The sequence below is a fragment of the Bufo bufo genome, chromosome 6, assembly GCF_905171765.1.
Source record: "Bufo bufo chromosome 6, aBufBuf1.1, whole genome shotgun sequence".
Lineage (NCBI taxonomy): Eukaryota > Metazoa > Chordata > Amphibia > Anura > Bufonidae > Bufo > Bufo bufo.
In genome coordinates, this window is record NC_053394.1 from 187,292,430 (window position 1) to 187,315,496 (window position 23,067).

Here is a 23,067-nt window from a genome sequence, read left to right on the forward strand (position 1 = left end):
TATTGAATTTTTGCAACAGGAAGTAGCCACATTGACCAGTGATATGGCACAAATTGATCAACAGCTCCATATATGTATGACGGAGGAGCAGTACTCAGAGTTCAGTGAGATGCTGAAGGGGCAGCTACAGCAGCTGCAGACTGAACTGGAGGATGGAAAGAGGATAAAATGGGCCCGAGATATCGAGGACTATAAAAAAGGTGACATTTACAGTTGGCAACCCGGTAATCCTTCACACAATATAAGGGATAATAAAAAAACAAGAAAAAACACCCAGATGCACAAAGGAGAACCGGAGGTTTTTTTAGGGAACAAAGCGGAATCCAGTGCAGCAAAAGGAAGCGAACCAGGAGAGGCGGTCGTAGATACAGACGAAACCACCAGAACACGCAATATGAAAACCAGGACTCAAATACAAAAAAAGAAGAAATAGCGGTCATCAACCTTTCCTCTAAAGCATTGACCCCAGCGCAGTTAACCGTTTTGGCTAAAGGACCATCATTTTACCCTAATGCTCAGGTAAATTGGCTGGATGTTGAATCTGATCTCAGCAATTTTTTCCGCTCTATTAGGTTGAAGGCATGGTTCCAAGGAAAGAGTGGGGAGCAGGTAGCAAGAAGCAGTGAGTTTTCATGTAAAATGTTTAACTTGTCCAACAAGAGCTATTTTAATCCGGTGGTAAATGAGCCAGCCATTGATGCATACATCTCTGCTGTCAAGAATGAGGTTGGTGCCCTGAAGGCTCTCCCTTGTATGGAGGATTTCAGGTATCCCAACCTCGCTGCAGCCGAGGTGTATGCATTGGTTGAGTTAAAAAAGGATAATGACCTAACGATAAAACCCGCCGATAAAGGCGGTGCCGTTGTAGTGATGGATACCATCAAATACATCAAAGAGATCACAAGACAATTAAATGACGTACAAGTATATAATGTATTACCACATGACCCCAAATTTAACATTATACGTACCATTGAACAATGTGTGACTAGGGCTGTACCAGCAGGCATTATAGATGAGAGGCTCAAGGAATATTTGGTTGTTTCTCACCCCATTACCCCAGTAATTTATGTGTTGCCGAAGGTGCACAAGACAATGGTGGACCCACCAGGGCGCCCCATTGTCTCCGGCACCGATTCAGTATTTTGTCACATATCCATTTTTTTGGACAAAGTGTTACGAGGTTTTTCTACAGGGGGATTATCTTACATCAAAGATACGTCAGATTCTTTGACAAAATTGAGCAAGGTCAATCTTGAAGATGTGGGTAGGATCACACTGGTTTCGTTTGATGTCATATCCTTGTATACCTCTATTGATCACAAAAAGGGTATAGCTGCGGTACAAGGTATGTTGGATATGTCATCAATGACACCGGAGGCTTGCGCCTTTGTTGTCTCGCTTCTTGCTATTGTATTAGAATGCAACTATTTCCTTTTCCAGGACACATACTATGTCCAGAAACGTGGCGTGGTGATGGGGTCCAACGTGGCCCCAACGTACGCCAATATTTTTATGCGCAGGTTCGAGGAAGATGTCGTCTATGTGTCCCACCATGCCCAATACATCTTGGGGTGGTGGCGATACATAGACAACATCTTCCTCATCTGGACAGGAACCGAACAACAGTTGTTGGATTTCCATGAGTACCTTAATGGTGCGGATAGTGAGCTACAGTTCACGGTGACTTACTCTGATACCTCAGTTCAGTTCCTTGATACTAATGTCGTGGTCACGAATGGAGTGTTATCTACATCATTATACACTAAACCCACTGACAGGAATGTGATGCTGAGGTACGAAAGTTGTCATCCACGTAGTATGGTAAAGCATTTGCCATACTCACAATTTCTAAGAGCTAGGCGAATTGTAGCAGATAATGAAGCCCTAGAAAGTACGGTTGACAGCATGGTTGTCAAATTTAAACAACGGGGATATCCGGAGAAACTGCTCATGCAGCAGAGACAAAAAGCGCTGGCTGTGGATAGGGATTCCCTATTGCAGGGTAAGGATAACAGGAAGGTACAGAAAAGGATCACGTTTGTATCCACCTATTCAGAATACAGCGGCGCTATTAATAAAATCCTGAAAAGACACTGGCCAATACTTGGTAGTTGCTTAAAAACAGTACCAGAATTTAGAACATCTCCCCTATGTGCCTACCGTAGGTGTAAAAACATAAGAGACCAACTGGTGAGAGCGGATGTGGGACCTGGATCTGTTGTCAGGCAGACCAAGTTGGCACCATCGGGCACGGGCTGTTTCCCGTGCCTGCATTGTATCAACTGTAGCCTGATTTGTAGATCTAGGACTTTCACGCATCCTGATACGGGACAAATATACCCCATCAAGTTTCACCTAACATGTGACTCCTCATTTGTGGTCTATGTCCTATCCTGTCCATGCCAACTCCTATATGTAGGCGAAACCTCCACAGATTTTAAAACTAGGCTTAATAATCACCGTTACACAATCAGAAAGGGACGCAAAGATCTGCCAGTGCCCAGACATTTTGGGTTACTGGGACATAAAGAAAAAGATCTTAGATGTTGGATCCTGGATCAAGTTCCAATGCCACGGAGGGGTGGAGATCGGGTATCTCTACTCAAAAAAAGAGAAATGCATTGGATTCAGACACTACAAAGTCTGCATCCTAAAGGTTTAAACATTGATTATAGGTATGGTGGAGGACTGTGAGGAGGTCATTTTGCCCCTGTGTTTCATTGATGTGGGTTCCAAAATACCTTCTGCGGTTGACAGATTCATTGGTTTAAAAAAGAATAAGAAAAAATGTAAACACATAATTATGAGTAACTAATTGATTTTAATGTAATGGGTAACTTTACTATTTTATGATACTGACACTTTCATATTATCTTCCTAGATACACCTGCACAGAAGGCACCTTAGAAAACTGATGAACCTGATTGGTGGATGATGAGCCCACGAAAAAATAACTATGCTGAGATATATATAGTTCTTTCCTCTGGTTTCCAAGCGTATGTCCCGCAAACATGTTTTTTTTAAAAATTGGGAATGAGCAATTTATATTCTCCTGTAGTAGGTACATACTGCCGCTTGTCCTAAATCGTTCAGTTATATGAGGAGTACCCTCACAGTTGTATGTTCTAGCAGGATAGGATCCTACAACACTGACGACACTGACGTGCCGCTGGTGTTGGGGTGACTAGTGGAGTAGGGTATACCATTTTGGAAAAGATGGTCACTCATCCACCCTGCGTTATGGTGGGATTCAACCACAACAACTGAATATGTAGAACGAGGAGGGTAGCAAGCGACAGATCTTACGATTATTTCTCTTTTGCTCGGATTCCCTTACTCAATATGGCGGCAAACAAGCTTGCTGCAGCTATTGCGCATGCGCCGCGATGTGGAGGCATCGATGGGAGAAGGCGGTGACATGCCATCGGGTGCGCCACTGACGTCATCAGTAGGCGGCACTGTTATGCATCAGTCGGTCTTCCGGGATGACGTGTAAGGATTGGGACATGCGCATTGGTCTCCTGAGAACGCGCGGATCAGCGCTATTGTATGTGTGGGCGACATCATTACCCCAGGTAGTAAATCATCAGTCTTCCCTATTTGCACATGTGCACTATTATAGTTGATGCATGAATGATATATTGATGAGCTACAGATGTAACCAATTATATGTCTTATGGTATTTTTACATGTAATCTACTGTATCTTGGAAACCTCTTGTATGTAATGCACTAGTCACTTTAATAATCATGACCATTATGCGGTTTTTGCACATATTTGTACATTGTATGTATGTATTACTTTTAATGCATCAATTATGTTGTTTGATTGTATGTATTTGACACACCTTTATATACCTGCTATTTACTGTTCACCAATGCTTGAGAAAGGCTCATGCTTGAGCCGAAACGTCGCTTTTGCCACCAAATGGGTGAATAAAACACATTTTCTGAAGAGTCGCTTGGAGTGAAGTCCGATTTTTGTGTTCTATATATATATATATATATATATATATATATATATATATATATATATATATATATAGATAGATAAAAGATAAACCCGATTTGGGTTTAATCAGACATTTGTCGGCTGAGAGAAATCAAGTATTAAATTGCTTTAAAATATAATTGAGGGGTATCATTATACAGTCCTGATCAAAAGTTTAAGACCACTTGAAAAATGGCAAAAAAATCATATTTAGCATGGCTGGATCTTAACAAGGTTCCAAGTAGAGCTTCAACATGCAACAAGAAGAAATGGGAGTGAGACAAAACATTTTTTGAGCATTCAATTTAATGAAAACAACGAATAAACTGAAACAGGCTGTTTTTCAGCTGATCAAAAGTTTTGGACCACACCTCCAAAAAAAAACTAAACCCCCCCAAAACAGAAATCCAACTTCCAAACATGAACTCAGTAATGAGTAGCTCCGCCGTTATTGTTTATCACTTCAAAAATTTGTTTCGGCATGCTTGATGCAAGCGTTTCCATGAGGTGAGTGGGAACATTTCTCCAAGTGGTGAAGACGGCCGCACGAAGGCCATCTACTGTCTGGAACGGTTGTCCATTTTTGTAAACTTCCCTTGCCATCCATCCCCAAATGTTCTCAATTGGATTTAGATTAGGGGAACACGCAGGATGGGCCAAAAGAGTGATGTTATTCTCCTGGAAGAAGTACCTTGTCCTGCGGGCATTGTTTACTGTAGCGTTGTCCTGTTGAAATGAAAAACCCAGTCGTTACCACACAGACGAGGGCCCTCAGTCATGAGGAATGCTCTCTGCAACATCTGGACATAGCCAGCGGCCGTTTGACGCCCCTGCACTTCCTGAAGCTCCATTGTTCCACTGAAGGAAAAAGTACCCCAGACCATTATGGCGCCCCCTCCACTGTGGCGCGTAGAAAACATCTCAGGTGGGATCTGCTTGTCATGCCATTAACGTTGGAAACCATCAGGACCATCAAGGTTAAATTTTTTCTCATCAGAGAATAAAATTTTCTTCCACCTTTGATTGTCCCATGTTTGGTGCTCTCTTGCAAAGTCCAAACGAGCAGTTCTGTGGCGTTCAAGGAGACGAGGTCTTTGAAGACGTTTTTTTGTTTTTGAAGCCCTTCAGTCTCAGATGCCGTCTGATGGTTATGGGGCTGCAGTCAGCACCAGTAAGGGCCTTAATTTGGGTCGAGGATCGTCCAGTGTCTTGACGGACAGCCAATTGGATCCTCGGGCTCAGTGCTGATAAAAAAAATTTGGGTCTTCCACTTGACTTTTTTGTTCCATAACCCTCAGGATCATTTAAGAAATTCCAAATGACTTACTGCGCCCCACCTCAGCAGCGGTGGCGCGCTGTGAGAGACCCTGCTTATGCAGTTCAACAACTCGGCCACGTTCAAAAAGGGAGATTTTTTTGCCTTTGCCATCACAACATGTGACTACCTGACAGAAAATGACAATGAATCCACATCTTTGCACAGATTTGGCCTTTTAAAGGCATGTGGTCCTAAAATTTGGATCAGCTGAAAAACAGCCTGTTTCAGTTTAATCGTTATTTTCAATTAATTGAATGCTCAAAAAATGTTTTGTCTCACTCTCATTTCTTCTTGTTGCATGTTGAAGCTCTACTTGGAACCTTGTTAAGATCCAACAATGTAAAATATGATTTTTCGCCATTTTTCAAGTGGTCTTAAACTTTTGATCAGGACTGTAATAAGGCATAATTGTGTGTGTATATATATATATATTCTCAATTATTTTTGACTTTCTATTTTGCATATCATTGATTGAATTTCAATTTTCACCAATTTTAATATATATTATTTTGCACTAAAAATTGTATTAATAAATTACACATATATTTTGTCTGTAACTGGGTTTTGTCTTCAATTCAACGCAGATCACGAGCTTGATTTAGCTTGATATTTATGATAATAAATTAGAATCTCCTTCATTACAGATTTTAATTTATTCACATAAATAATATAGACTGTCAAATCGGAGACAGCATAAATATTCTGACAAAAAAACGGTGCCAAAACAGCTATTTCTTGTTGCCTTGCCTCACAAAAAGTGTAATATAGAGCAAACAAAAATCATATGTACCCTAAACTAGTACCAACAAAACTGCCACCCTATCCTGTAGTTTCTAAAATGGGGTCACCTTTGGGGCGGAGCCTGGCCGCTAGCATGGATGGCTGTGTGAAAGAGCTGCTCCTCCACGTCCTAGCATCTACAGCCTTATAAACAGCAGTGAGCAGACAAGAAATGGTCAAATACGGCCGAGATAGGGGACTAGACCACCCAGATACTCCCCGATCCCACAAAGGACAGCAAGACATGCAAAAGTTCCTTAAAAAGAGAAGCTCTCACTCGCCGGGAGCAGGCGCTAAAATGGCGACGGCACGCATGAAAGAGGAGCAAGGCGAAGACTCAGAGGAGGACAGTGAGCGCTGCGCCACAACTGAAGAACAAGACCCGGCACCGGTCTCCAAGTCTTTCCTCACTAAAGTGCTCAGCCAAGCGCTGGACAAAGCCCTCAGACCGGTCCTGACCGAACTGGCGGACATTAAAACTGAGATCTCCCAAGTGGGACACAGAGTTGAGGCACTGGAACAAGCGACGCAAGACCTGAGATTGCATGCCACTGGGGTGGCTGAGTGCCTTAGCAGACACGCTGAAGAGCTCAACAGAGCCTTCTCGTTGCTGGAGGACCAAGAAAACCGCAGCAGACGGCGTAACATTCGTATAAAGGGCTTTCCCGAATCTTGGGCGGCTGAATCGCTACGAAAAGTAGCCATGGAAAATATTCGCAGACCTATTAGACCCTGATTCTGCTACGACAATCACTATAGAGTGCATACACAGGGCATTAAGACCCCAGCCGAAACCGAATGAGAGGCCGAGAGATCTGGTTTGCGGCCCACTGTCCTTTGTAGACACGGCGCGGGTCATGGAGGCGGCTCGTACTAAAGGTCGGATAATGTACGGAGATACAGATATCGCCCTATACCAGGACATTGCCCCATCGACGCTGGCAAAAAGGCACATACTGAAGCCCTTACTAGATTCACTGCGAGCAAAAAAAATCCCATATACTTGGATGTACCTGTTTGGACTCTCCATAAATAAGAATGGGAAACGCATCGCCATACATACACCGGATGATCTGGACAAGGCGTGGGAGCGCATTGGCATCCAACCCATCGACATACCTACATGGCTACCGGTGAACTACCCGACGGCGCTCCCGAACCTGCCACAGCTGGATCCCTAGAGAAGAGTCCAACGCACTAAGACCGGCAAAGCGACCAAGCACCTGATGGGATCCATAGATCTCCCACCCTGAGGACTTCCACGTCAAGCTCTGGTCCAGTATTGACTGGGACATGGGAGGGCTCCGGCGGTAGTTCTATCATGCTAAATATTACCTACAATTTGGTACATATATCGTATACTTGGTACATATATCGTACAAAGGGGAATATCCTGCCCCTTGAGCACAAGTTTTGGGTCCTGCGACCAAACCGCGGTATACCCCTGGGGCTTAGGATAGCCACTGGTTCCAATGAATGTTCCGGTACGCTTCGTACCCTGTTTGCTGTTGTTCTAAGTTAAGGATCACTTGATGAATATTCTCAACCCCTGTTTACCTGACAGTCCACATGCATGCAGTTTAAGTAAGAATGTGCTCTTGTAAATTACATTTAGCACCTCCTAAAGGATCGCAGTTAGGGTGTCTGATAAAATGGGGTCACTTTTTGGAGTTTCTACTCTAGGGGTGCATCAGGGGGGCTTCAAACGGGACATGGTGTCAAAAAGCAGTCCAGCAAAAATCTGCCTTCCAAAAACAGTATGGCATTCCATTCCTTCTGCGCCCTGCCGTGTGCCCGTACAGCGGTTTACGACCACATATGGGGTGTTTATGTAAACTACAGAATCAGAGACATAAATATTGAGTTTTGTTTGGCTGTTAACCCTTGCTTTGTAACTGGAAAAAAATTATTAAAATTGAAAATCTGCCAAAAAAGTGAAATTTTGAAATTGTATCTCTATTTTCCATTAATTCTTGTGGAACACCTAAAGGGTTAACAAAGTTTGTAAAACCAGTTTTGAATACCTTGAGAGGTTTAGTTTCTAGAATGGGGTAATTTTTGGGTGGTTTCTATTATGTAAGCCTCACAAAGTGACTTCAAACCTGAACTGGTCCTTAAAAAGTTGTTTTTTCAGAGAAATTTCAAGATTTGCTTCTAAACTTCCAAGCCTTGTAACGTACCCCAAAAATAAAATGTAATTCCCGAAATGATCCTAGCATGAAGTAGACATATGGGGAATGTAAAGTAATAACTATTTTTGTAGGTATTACTATGTATTATAGAAGTAGAGCAATTAAAACTTGGACATTTGCAAATGTTTGCTAATTTTTGGCAAATTTGGTATTTTTTTAGAAATAAAAATGATTTTTTTTTTTACTTTATTTTACCAGTGTCATGAAGTACAATATGTGACGAAAAAACTATCTCAGAATGGCCTGGATAAGTAAAAGCGTTTTAAAGTTATCACCACTTAAAGTGACACTGGTCAGATTTGCAAAAAATGGCCTGGTCCTAAAGGTGAAATAAGGCTGTGTCCTTAAGGAGTTAAGGGTGTGCACACTTATGCAACCATATTATTTTATTTTTATATTTTTTCTTTCCTCTACCTAAAAGATTTCAGTTTGTTTTTCAATTGAGTGGTACAGTTTATAGGTCACATTAAATAAAGGTGGAAAAAGTTATGAAATGATTTATCTTTGTCTCATTTTTTTATATCACAGAAACCTGACATTTTAACAGGGGTGTTTAGAGTTTTTATATCCACTGTATATATATATATATATATATATATATATATATATATATATATAGAAAAAGGAGAGAATCCAGCGGGAGCACCAACCAAGGTGTGGGTGCAACGTCCAGCACGGGGTAGCGGCAATACCCTAAGTATTGTAGAGACGGAAGAAGTCGGACTGCACTTGCGAACTTGCGACGTTTACAATTAGGATCCAATTACATACATCTGTTACAAAAAACACAAAGTGCATGTGCATAAAGTGACATGTGCCATGTAATCTATATTCTCGGGAGTAAATCCCTTTATGTGAAAATAATGCCAATAAAGATCATAATAAAAACAGTGATATAATAATGAATACGGATCGTGGAAATAGAACCTTAGGAAGTTATAGCGCCCACATAGACCATCGCGTTCGTTGAGCGTCTCTGTCTCTACAATGCGCATGTCCAGATAAGCATCATCCTATGAGTCATGATGCAAAGAATGTGGTGCATGCGTTCTATAGTATCAAACAAACATCGCCATCTTGGTTGAGGGCAGGATGCCCTATGTGTTTATACAATACACCGATGTGAGCTGTACCAAATATCACCAGAATAAGGTAAATAGCCATAGTAGGGGTCTCCTACATGTGTCAGCAGATGGATCGGGATCCCACCCTGCCGAGAGGGACACCGAACCAAAGGGCCGTAGGTGTCGAAGGGGGACATTTCCATGAGCCATATCGACACCAATAGCCTGACCGCTAACAATAATGCAGCCGCAGGGAGATCATCCCTCAATAAAATGGAATAGCATCACACCAAAAGAATAATCAAAGATCTAAGGCCTCTTTCACACTTGCGTTGTCCGGATCCGGCGTGTACTCCACTTGCCGGAATTACACTCCGGATCCGGAAAAACGCAAGTGTACTGAAAGCATTTGAAGACGGAACCGTCTTCCAAATGCTTTCAGTGTTACTATGGCACCCAGGACGCTATTAAAGTCCTGGTTGCCATAGTAGGAGCGGGGAGCGGGGGAGCGGTATACTTACAGTCCGTGCGGCTCCCGAGGCGCTCCAGAATGACGTCAGAGCGCCCCATGCGCATGGATGACGTGATCCATGCGATCACGTGATCCATGCTCCATGCGCTTGGGGCGCCCTGACGTCACTCTGGAGCGCCCGGGGAGCCGCACGGACGGTAAGTATGCTGCTCCCCCGCTCCACTTTACCATGGCTGCCAGGACTTTAGCGTCCCGGCAGCCATGGTAACCATTCAGAAAAAGCTAAATGTCGGCTCCGGCAATGCGCCGAAACGACGTTTAGCTTAAGGCCGGATCCGGATCAATGCCTTTCAATGGGCATTAATTCTGGATCCGGCCTTGCGGCAAGTGTTCCGCATTTTTGGCCGGAGCAAAAAGCGCAGCATGCTGCAGTATTTTCTCCGGCCAAAAAACGTTCCGTTCCGGAACTGAAGACATCCTGATGCATCCTGAACGGTTTTCTCTCCATTCAGAATGCATTAGGATAATCCTGATCAGGATTCTTCCGGCATAGAGCCCCGACGACGGAACTCTATGCCGGAAGACAAGAACGCAAGTGTAAAAGAGCCCTAAGTCTGCAAATAAAAAGGATTACAAATCTGGGTTTGCGCATAGAGGAGAGAACGATGATATCAGCTCTGGTCTCTGTTGCTTCCAAAAGGATATAGTTCACGGATCCGTATCCAACATTATGTGTATTAAAATGTTCTAAAAGGCAAAGAGAAAGTACATATGTTAATATTTATATATATTATATTACAATTACATATTAATCTTTCACAATTCTCCTGCACTATTATACTTTTAAGAGAAAGGTATACCGCACAAGGGGAAGAGGGGAGCGAACCACAGATCTCGAGACCCTCACCTAAACTCAACGTTGAGGCCTCTAGGGTACAAGCTATCCAGGTCATAGATCCATCGCAATTCTCTTTTCTTAAGGATTGCTGAACGATCATCTCCTCTCCTAGGAAGTGCAATCTGATCAACAATCCAGCATCTTAGATCCCGTTCAGTGTGTTGTAGGGATCCAAAGTGCCTAGCAACTGGTAGATCGGTACGTTTTTTCCTAATGGAATTTCTATGATTGTTTAACCTCAACTTTAATTCTGTTGATGTTTCTCCAACATAAATTAGATTGCAAGGGCAAGCCAGCACATAAATTACGTATGATGACGAACAGGTCAAATTACATTTTATGGGATATTCTTTGTTTGTAGATGGATGTATGAAGGATCTGGATTTACAGATATAGCGGCAATTGACGCAGCTGAGGCACGGATAACATCCAAGCCCCAACGGCGCCAATGTCCGCTGTATACTGACCTTCTTAGGACCGACATCTGCCCTCACTAGATGATCTTTAATATTTTTATTTTTGCGATAAGATAGAAGTGGAGGAAGTCTAAATTTGGGTACATCCTGAATGGATTTGCTTAAAATGCTCCAATTGTCTCTCAAAATACGCCCTATCGCCACACTATGATCGGAAAATGTGGACATAAAAGGTATCCTTCGTGTCTTTTGAGGGGCAATTGGGGCAGTCTCCGTGTTAGTAAGCAGAATTTTATTTTTTTGTTCATCCAACAATCGACGGGGATAGCGCCGTTCCTTAAATTTGCCTGCCATCGTCTCCAAAGTAGTTGTAAACTCAGTCTGATCTGATACAATACGCTTTGTGCGTAAAAATTGTGAATAGGGTAGATGTTTGACTAGGCTACGGGGATGATTGCTTTCAAACCGCAAGAGTGTGTTTCTGTCAGTTGCCTTGACAAACAAGCCCGTGTGAATAGAACCATCAATCAATCGAACATTGGTGTCTAAAAATGACAATTGTGTCTTTGAGAAAGATACTGTGTATTGAAGATCAGTATCAATACTATTTAACCACCTCAGCCCCCAGTGCTTAAACACCCTGAAAGACCCGGCCACTTTTTACACTTCTGACCTACACTACTTTCACCGTTTATTGCTCGGTCATGCAACTTACCACCCAAATGAATTTTACCTCCTTTTCTTCTCACTAATAGAGCTTTCATTTGGTGGTATTTCATTGCTGCTGACATTTTTACTTTTTTTGTTATTAATCGAAATTTAACGATTTTTTTGCAAAAAAATGACATTTTTCACTTTCAGTTGTAAAATTTTGCAAAAAAAACGAGATCCATATAGAAATTTTGCTCTAAATTTATAGTTCTACATGTCTTTGATAAAAAAAAAATGTTTGGGTAAAAAAAAAATGGTTTGGGTAAAAGTTATAGCGTTTACAAACTATGGTACAAAAATGTGAATTTCCGCTTTTTGAAGCAGCTCTGACTTTCTGAGCACCTGTCATGTTTCCTGAGGTTCTACAATGGCCAGACAGTACAAACACCCCACAAATGACCCCATTTCGGAAAGTACACACCCTAAGGTATTCGCTGATGGGCATAGTGAGTTCATAGAACTTTTTATTTTTTGTCACAAGTTAGCGGAAAATGATGATTTTTTTTTTTTTTTTTTTTTTTTTTTCTCTTACAAAGTCTCATATTCCACTAACTTGTGACAAAAAATAAAAACTTCTATGAACTCACTATGCCCATCACGAAATACCTTGGGGTCTCTTCTTTCCAAAATGGGGTCATTTGTGGGGTAGTTATACTGCCCTGGCATTTTAGGGGCCCAAATGTGTGGTAAGGAGTTTGAAATCAAATTCTGTAAAAAATGACCTGTGAAATCCGAAAGGTGCTCTTTGGAATATGGGCCCCTTTGCCCACCTAGGCTGCAAAAAAGTGTCACACATCTGGTATCTCCGTACTCAGGAGATGGTGGGGAATGTGTTTTGGGGTGTCTTTTTACATATACCCATGCTGGGTGAGATAAATATCTTGGTCAAATGCCAACTTTGTATAAAAAAATGGGAAAAGTTGTCTTTTGCCAAGATATTTCTCTCACCCAGCATGGGTATATGTAAAATGACACCCCAAAACACATTCCCCACCTTCTCCTGAGTACGGCAATACCAGATGTGTGACACTTTTTTGCAGCCTAGGTGGGCAAAGGGGCCCATATTCCAAAGAGCACCTTTCGGATTTCACAGGTAATTTTTTACAGAATTTGATTTCAAACTCCTTACCACACATTTGGGCCCCTAGAATGCCAGGGCAGTATAACTACCCCACAAGTGACCCCATTTTGGAAAGAAGAGACCCCAAGGTATTCGCTGATGGGCATAGTGAGTTCATGGAAGTTTTTATTTTTTATCACAAGTTAGTGGAATATGAGACTTTGTATGAAAAAAAAAAAAAAAAAAAGAAATCAGCATTTTCCACTAACTTGTGACAAAAAATAAAAAATTCTAGGAACTCGCCATGCCCCTCACGGAATACCTTGGGGTGTCTTCTTTCCAAAATGGGGTCACTTGTGGGGTAGTTATACTGCCCTGGCATTTTCCAGGGGCCCTAATGTGTGGTAAGTAGGTAAATGACCTGTGAAATCCTAAAGGTGCTCTTTGGAATGTGGGCCCCTTTGCCCACCTAGGCTGCAAAAAAGTGTCACACATGTGGTATCGCCGTATTCAGGAGAAGTTGGGGAATGTGTTTTGGGGTGTCATTTTACATATACCCTTGCTGGGTGAGAGAAATATCTTGGCAAAAGACAACTTTTCCCATTTTTTTATACAAAGTTGGCATTTGACCAAGATATTTCTCTCACCCAGCATGGGTATATGTAAAATGACACCCCAAAACACATTCCCCACCTTCTCCTGAGTACGGCGATACCAGATGTGTGACACTTTTTTGCAGCCTAGATGCGCAAAGGGGCCCAAATTCCTTTTAGGAGGGCATTTTTAGACATTTGGATACCAGACTTCTTCTCACGCTTTGGGGCCCCTAGAATGCCAGGGCAGTATAAATACCCCACATGTGACCCCATTTTGGAAAGAAGACACCCCAAGGTATTCAATGAGGGGCATGGTGAGTTCATAGAAATTATTTTTTTTTGGCACAAGTTAGCGGAAATTGATATTTTTAATTTTTTTCTCACAAAGTCTCCCGTTCCGATAACTTGGGACAAAAATTTCAATCTTTCATGGACTCAATATGCCCCTCACGGAATACCTGGGGGTGTCTTCTTTCCGAAATGGGGTCACATGTAGGGTATTTATACTGCCCTGGCATTATAGGGGCCCTAAAGCGTGAGAAGAAGTCTGGAATATAAATGTCTAAAAAATTTTACGCATTTGGTTTCCGTGAGGGGTATGGGGAGTTCATGTGAGATTTTATTTTTTGACACAAGTTAGTGGAATATGAGACTTTGTAAGAAAAAAAAAAAAAAATTCCGCTAACTTGGGCCAAAAAAATGTCTGAATGGAGCCTTACAGAGGGGTGATCAATGACAGGGGGGTGATCAATGACAGGGGGGTGATCAGGGAGTCTATATGGGGTGATAACCACAGTCATTGATCACGCCCGTGTAAGGCTTCATTCAGACGTCCGTATGCGTTTTGCGGATCCGATCCATCTATCAGTGGATCCGTAAAAATCATGCGGACGTCTGAATGGAGCTTTACAGTGGGGTAATCAATGACAGGGGGGTAATCAATGACAGGGGGGTGATCAGGGAGTCTATATGGGGTGATCACCACAGTCATTGATCACGCCCCTGTAAGGCTTCATTCAGACGTCCGGATGCGTTTTGCGGATCGGATCCATCTATCAGTGCATCCGTAAAAATCATGCGGACATCTGAATGGAGCTTTACAGGGGGGGTGATCAGGGAGTCTATATGGGGTGATCACCACAGTCATTGATCATGCCCCTGTAAGGCTTCATTCAGACGTCCGGATGCGTTTTGCGGATCGGATCCATCTATCAGTGCATCCGTAAAAATCATGCGGACATCTGAATGGAGCTTTACAGGGGGGTGATCAGGGAGTCTATATGGGGTGATAACCACAGTCATTGATCATGCCCCTGTAAGGCTTCATTCAGACGTCCGGATGCGTTTTGCGGATCCGATCCATCTATCAGTGGATCCGTAAAAATCATGCGGACGTCTGAATGGAGCTTTACAGGGGGGTAATCAATGACAGGGGGGTAATCAATGACAGGGGGGTGATCAGGGAGTCTATATGGGGTGATCAGGGGTGATCAGGGGCTAATAAGGGGTTAATAAGTGACGGGGGGGGGGGGGGGTGTAGTGTAGTGTAGTAGTGCTTGGTGCTACTTTACTGAGCTACCTGTGTCCTCTGGTGGTCGATCCAAACAAAGGGGACCACCAGAGGACCAGGTAGCAGGTATATTAGACGCTGTTATCAAAACAGCGTCTAATATACCTGTTAGGGGTTAAAAAAAACACATCTCCAGCCTGCCAGCGAACGATCGCCGCTGGCAGGCTGGAGATCAACTCTCTTACCGTCCGTTCCTGTGAGCGCGCGCGCCTGTGTGCGCGCGTTCACAGGAAATCTCGGCCATCGCGAGATGACGCGTATATGCGTGACTGTGCGCAGCGCTGCCACCTCCGGAACGCGATCCTGCGTTAGGCGGTCCGGAGGTGGTTAAGTAAGCATGAAAATCAATCAATTGAGGTTCCGTACCTGTCCACAGGAGGAAGACGTCATCTATGTACCGCCACCACCTCAGAACATGCTGAAAGTGGTTTGATACATAGATAAAGTCCTCCTCCATGTGGCGCATATATATATTAGCGTACGTTGGGGCCACATTTGACCCCATCGCAACGCCACGCTTTTGATTGTAGAAAGTATCTTGGAAAAGAAATAATTTTTCTCCAAAATCAGTCTCAACATAATGTTGATGAAATACTTAGCATTTTGTGTTAAAGGCGACTCATCCAAATATTTGTTGACTGCAGCGATACCCTTTTCATGTCCTATTGACGTGTATAACGATACAACATCAAAGGACACAAAAGTTAGGCTCTGCACATCACTCACATCAGTACCTCTCAATTGCTGCAAAAATTCACCTGTGTCTTTAATATATGATCTACCAGCTGTCGAGAAATCCCTTAGCAATTTGTCCAAGAAAATGGCTATTCTGCTAAACACCGAATCAGAACCAGATACGATGGGACGGCCGGGGGGGTCCACAAGGCTTTTGTGGACTTTGGGCAATATATATATAACTGGAGTGATGGGAAAGGGTACCATCAAGTACTCCTTAAGCCCTTCATATATGATGCCCCCGACCACCGCATCGGATAGGTTCTGACGGATCATATTCATGATATTAAATTTTGGGTCACCATGTAATATACCATACACATTTGCGTCGCTCAATTGACGTACAATTTCTTTGACATATTTGGATGTATCAAGTACAACCACCCCTCCGCCCTTGTCGGCCGGTTTGATCGTCAAATGGGAGTTATTTTTGAGTTGAGATAGGGCCTCAATTTCTGCAGTAGTCAGATTCGGATGGGTGAATCTGTCTATTTCCCCGGAACGGGATTTGAGCTCTCTAATGTCTCTTTTGACTGCAGAAATGTAGGCCTCTACCGCAGGCTCATCCACAATAGGGTAAAAAGCACTTTTGTTAGTTAGGCCCACTTCTTTAAGTGAGAGTTCACTAGAGCATATCTGTGCATTGGCAATACGACCCTTAAAAAACATTTTTAACTTAATGGAACGGAAAAAATCATTTAAATCCATTTCAAGGTTAAACCAATTTACCTTGGAACTTGGGCAAAAGGTAAGTCCCTTAGATAAGACACTGTGCTGAGCTTCAGTCAATTGCAATGAGGATAAATTAAAGACTATGGTCTCTTTCTCTGGGATGATGCCTTCATCGATTGTAGTCTGGTTCTGTTGTACTGCTGTTTTCCTTTGTCTTCTGAACCTTTTGCCTCCCCTTCTGGTTCTTGTTCTTTTCTTTTCTTGATGTCCAGATCGCTTCCTAAAAAAGCTCTTTCTTCATCTGTGGATGACTGTGTGTTTTTTCTTTTCATTTTACTATTTTGATTGAAAGACATATGTGATGGGTCTGTCTGCCATGTGTAGATATCACCTCTCATAGTCTTCCGCATCACGGATCCATTTACTCCTTTTACCCTCCTCCAATTCCATTTGCATTTTAGACAACTGATTTTGTGTATCATCTTTAAAATGTGCATATTCATCAGGGGATAATTGTACCTGTAGTATACGTTCCACCTCAATTAATTCATCAGTAAGTGAGGTTACTTCCAGCTGTAGAAAATCAATATTCAATAAAATATAGTCCAGAGAATATCTGTTGGATAACATTTCAAAACGTTTGCAAAATAAATCATTGTTGGGAAACAGGTTTGGACGTAAATTAGAACGCATTCCTCTCGGGATCTTTTTTTCTTTGTAATATTGTCCCAGTGTAGCCATATGTAATTTCATTGCGATAAGACGTCTGGATATAATGACAAACTTGTGTTTGAGTTCTTTGGCGGTGGGAGTCTGGAGAAACAAAGCATCGCCCCCAATCCCCTGCATTATACGATCAACCTCCTCAGCAGTATACATGCCGCCATAGGGTGTTTCAGTATAGGACATGATGAAAAAATATAATTCAGGTGTGCTCACTCACGGTGCCGATATGTAGAAAAAGGAGAGAATCCAGCGGGAGCACCATCCAAGGTGTGGGTGCAACGTCCAGCACGGGGTAGCGGCAATACCCTAAGTATTGTAGAGACGGAAGAAGTCGGACTGTACTCCAAAATGATAGTGAAATAAACGATTTATTCACCCATAATATGGCAAAACTTGCGACGTTTCGGCTCACAAGAGCCTTCCTCAAGCATAGAGACAGTGAAAGTGAGAGCATATAAAAGACATTTCATAAGTGTAGGACCAATCAGATTAAAGTTACAATTAGGATCCAATTACATACATCTGTTACAAAAAACAAAAACTTTCTCTTTGCCTTTTAGAACATTTTAATACACATAATGTTGGATACGGATCCGTGAACTATATCCTTTTGGAAGCAACAGAGACCAGAGCTGATATCATCGTTCTCTCCTCTATGCGCAAACCCAGATTTGTAATCCTTTTTATTTGCAGACTTAGATCTTTGATTATTCTTTTGGTGTGATGCTGTTCCATTTTATTGAGGGATGATCTCCCTGCGGCTGCATTATTGTTAGCGGTCAGGCTATTGGTGTCGATATGGCTCATGGAAATGTCCCCCTTCGACACCTACGCCCTTTGGTTCGGTGTCCCTCTCGGCAGGGTGGGATCCCGATCCATCTGCTGACACATGTAGGAGACCCCTACTACGGCTATTTACCTTATTCTGGTGATATTTGGTACAGCTCACATCGGTGTATTGTATAAACACATAGGGCATCCTGCCCTCAACCAAGATGGCGATGTTTGTTTGATACTATAGAACGCATGCGCCACATTCTTTGAATCATGACTCATAGGATGATGCTTATCTGGACATGCGCATTGAAGAGACGCTCAACGAACGCGATGGTCTATGTGGGCGCTATAACTTCCTAAGGTTCTATTTCCACGATCCGTATTCATTATTATATCACTGTTTTTATTATGATCTTTATTGGCATTATTTTCACATAAAGAGATTTACTCCCGAGAATATAGATTACATGGCACATGTCACTTTATGCACATGCACTTTGTGTTTTTTGTAACAGATGTATGTAATTGGATCCTAATTGTAACTTTAATCTGATTGGTCCTACACTTATGAAATGTCTTTTATATGCTCTCACTTTCACTGTCTCTATGCTTGAGGAAGGCTCTTGTGAGCCGAAACGTCGCAAGTTTTGCCATATTATGGGTGAATAAATCGTTTATTTCACTATCATTTTGGAGTGCAGTCCGACTTCTTCCATCTCTACAATACTTAGGGTATTGCCGCTACCCCGTGCTGGACGTTGCACCCACACCTTGGTTGGTGCTCCCGCTGGATTCTCTCCTTTTTCTACATATCGGCACCGTGAGTGAGCACACCTGAATTATATTTTTTCATCATGTCCTATACTGAAACACCCTATGGCGGCACGTATACTGCTGAGGAGGTTGATCGTATAATGCAGGGGATTGGGGGTGATGCTTCGTTTCTCCAGACTCCCACCGCCAAAGAACTCAAACACAAGTTTGTCATTATATCCAGACGTCTTATCGCAATGAAATTACATATGGCTACACTGGGACAATATTACAAAGAAAAAAAGATCCCGAGAGGAATGCGTTCTAATTTACGTCCAAACCTGTTTCCCAACAATGATTTATTTTGCAAACGTTTTGAAATGTTATCCAACAGATATTCTCTGGACTATATTTTATTGAATATTGATTTTCTACAGCTGGAAGTAACCTCACTTACTGATGAATTAATTGAGGTGGAACGTATACTACAGGTACAATTATCCCCTGATGAATATGCACATTTTAAAGATGATACACAAAATCAGTTGTCTAAAATGCAAATGGAATTGGAGGAGGGTAAAAGGAGTAAATGGATCCGTGATGCGGAAGACTATGAGAGGTGATATCTACACATGGCAGACAGACCCATCACATATGTCTTTCAATCAAAATAGTAAAATGAAAAGAAAAAACACACAGTCATCCACAGATGAAGAAAGAGCTTTTTTAGGAAGCGATCTGGACATCAAGAAAAGAAAAGAACAAGAACCAGAAGGGGAGGCAAAAGGTTCAGAAGACAAAGGAAAACAGCGGTACAACAGAACCAGACTACAATCGATGAAGGCATCATCCCAGAGAAAGAGACCATAGTCTTTAATTTATCCTCATTGGAATTGACTGAAGCTCAGCACAGTGTCTTATCTAAGGGACTTACCTTTTGCCCAAGTTCCAAGGTAAATTGGTTTAACCTTGAAATGGATTTAAATGATTTTTTCCGTTCCATTAAGTTAAAAATGTTTTTTAAGGGTCGTATTGCCAATGCACAGATATGCTCTAGTGAACTCTCACTTAAAGAAGTGGGCCTAACTAACAAAAGTGCCTTTTACCCTATTGTGGATGAGCCTGCGGTAGAGGCCTACATTTCTGCAGTCAAAAGAGACATTAGAGAGCTCAAATCCCGTTCCGGGGAAATAGACAGATTCACCCATCCGAATCTGACTACTGCAGAAATTGAGGCCCTATCTCAACTCAAAAATAACTCCCATTTGACGATCAAACCGGCCGACAAGGGCGGAGGGGTGGTTGTACTTGATACATCGAAATATGTCAAAGAAATTGTACGTCAATTGAGCGACGCAAATGTGTATGGTATATTACATGGTGACCCAAAATTTAATATCATGAATATGATCCGTCAGAACCTATCCGATGCGGTGGTCGGGGGCATCATAGATGAAGGGCTTAAGGAGTACTTGATGGTACCCTTTCCCATCACTCCAGTTATATATATATTGCCCAAAGTCCACAAAAGCCTTGTGGACCCCCCCGGCCGCCCCATCGTATCTGGTTCTGATTCGGTGTTTAGCAGAATAGCCATTTTCTTGGACAAATTGCTAAGGGATTTCTCGACAGCTGGTAGATCATATATTAAAGACACAGGTGAATTTTTGCAGCAATTGAGAGGTACTGATGTGAGTGATGTGCAGAGCCTAACTTTTGTGTCCTTTGATGTTGTATCGCTATACACGTCAATAGGACATGAAAAGGGTATCGCTGCAGTCAACAAATATTTGGATGAGTCGCCTTTAACACAAAATGCTAAGTATTTCATCAACATTATGTTGAGACTGATTTTGGAGAAAAATTATTTCTTTTCCAAGATACTTTCTACAATCAAAAGCGTGGCGTTGCGATGGGGTCAAATGTGGCCCCAACGTACGCTAATATATATATGCGCCACATGGAGGAGGACTTTATCTATGTATCCCACCACTTTCAGCATGTTCTGAGGTGGTGGCGGTACATAGATGACGTCTTCCTCCTGTGGACAGGTACGGAACCTCAATTGATTGATTTTCATGCTTACTTAAATAGTATTGATACTGATCTTCAATACACAGTATCTTTCTCAAAGACACAATTGTCATTTTTAGACACCAATGTTCGATTGATTGATGGTTCTATTCACACGGGCTTGTTTGTCAAGGCAACTGACAGAAACACACTCTTGCGGTTTGAAAGCAATCATCCCCGTAGCCTAGTCAAACATCTACCCTATTCACAATTTTTACGCACAAAGCGTATTGTATCAGATCAGACTGAGTTTACAACTACTTTGGAGACGATGGCAGGCAAATTTAAGGAACGGGGCTATCCCCGTCGATTGTTGGATGAACAAAAAATAAAATTCTGCTTACTAACACGGAGACTGCCCCAATTGCCCCTCAAAAGACACGAAGGATACCTTTTATGTCCACATTTTCCGATCATAGTGTGGCGATAGGGCGTATTTTGAGAGACAATTGGAGCATTTTAAGCAAATCCATTCAGGATGTACCCAAATTTAGACTTCCTCCACTTCTATCTTATCGCAAAAATAAAAACATTAAAGATCATCTAGTGAGGGCAGATGTCGGTCTTAAGAAGGTCAGTATACAGCGGACATTGGCGCCGTTGGGGCTTGGATGTTATCCGTGCATCAGCTGTGTCAATTGCCGCTATATCTGTAAATCCAGATCCTTCATACATCCATCTACAAACAAAGAATATCCCATTAAATTTAATTTGACCTGTTCGTCATCATACGTAATTTATGTGCTGGCTTGCCCTTGCAATCTAATTTATGTTGGAGAAACATCAACAGAATTAAAGTTGAGGTTAAACAATCATAGAAATTCCATTAGGAAAAAACGTACCGATCTACCAGCTGCTAGGCACTTTGGATCCCTACAACACACTGAACGGGATCTAAGATGCTGGATTGTTGATCAGATTGCACTTCCTAGGAGAGGAGGTGATCATTCAGCAATCCTTAAGAAAAGAGAATTGCGATAGATCTATGACCTGGATAGCTTGTACCCTAGAGGCCTCAACGTTGAGTTTAGGTGAGGGTCTCGAGATCTGTGGTTCGCTCCCCTCTTCCCCTTGTGCGGTATACCTTTCTCTTAAAAGTATAATAGTGCAGGAGAATTGTGAAAGATTAATATGTAATTGTAATATAATATATATAAATATTAACATATGTACTTTCTCTTTGCCTTTTAGAACATTTTAATACACATAATGTTGGATACGGATCTGTGAACTATATCCTTTTTATTTGCAGACTTAGATCTTTGATTATTCTTTTGGTGTGATGCTGTTCCATTTTATTGAGGGATGATCTCCCTGCGGCTGCATTATTGTTAGCGGTCAGGCTATTGGTGTCGATATGGCTCATGGAAATGTCCCCCTTCGACACCTACGGCCCTTTGGTTCGGTGTCCCTCTCGGCAGGGTGGGATCCCGATCCATCTGCTGACACATGTAGGAGACCCCTACTACGGCTATTTACCTTATTCTGGTGATATTTGGTACAGCTCACATCGGTGTATTGTATAAACACATAGGGCATCCTGCCCTCAACCAAGATGGCGATGTTTGTTTGATACTATAGAACGCATGCGCCACATTCTTTGCATCATGACTCATAGGATGATGCTTATCTGGACATGCGCATTGAAGAGACAGAGACGCTCAATGAACGCGATGGTCTATGTGGGCGCTATAACTTCCTAAGGTTCTATTTCCACGATCCGTATTCATTATTATATCACTGTTTTTATTATGATCTTTATTGGCATTATTTTCACATAAAGGGATTTACTCCCGAGAATATAGATTACTTGGCACATGTCACTTTATGCACATGCACTTTGTGTTTTTTGTAACAGATGTATGTAATTGGATCCTAATTGTAACTTTAATCTGATTGGTCCTACACTTATGAAATGTCTTTTATATGCTCTCACTTTCACTGTCTCTATGCTTGAGGAAGGCTCTTGTGAGCCGAAACGTTGCAAGTTTATTTCACTATCATTTTGGAGTGCAGTCCGACTTCTTCTGTGTCTCTCTCTCTCTATATATATATATATATATATATATATATATGTATTAAGGCAGATTGCCTGGATTTGTGGGAGGGGCTGAGGTCCGCCTCCAGCCTATTTAGGGCACTCCCCTTACCTGGCTCCTGCATCATTGAGGTCTGAGCTTTGGAGAGAGGAGGTCGCTTGTGGAGTGTCGGGAGAGTTGCCTGCGAGTCGCTGAATTCCTGGGAGTTTTTTCGTTGCCATC

The 23,067-nt window shown here is 42.2% G+C and overlaps 1 protein-coding gene across 2 annotated transcripts in view; it reads right to left on the bottom strand.

Annotated features, from left to right (window-relative positions):
- LOC121004292 (zinc finger protein 692-like) overlaps window positions 1–23,067 on the bottom strand; it is a 403,767-nt gene that overhangs the window by 229,431 nt on the left and 151,269 nt on the right. The window lies entirely within an intron of this gene.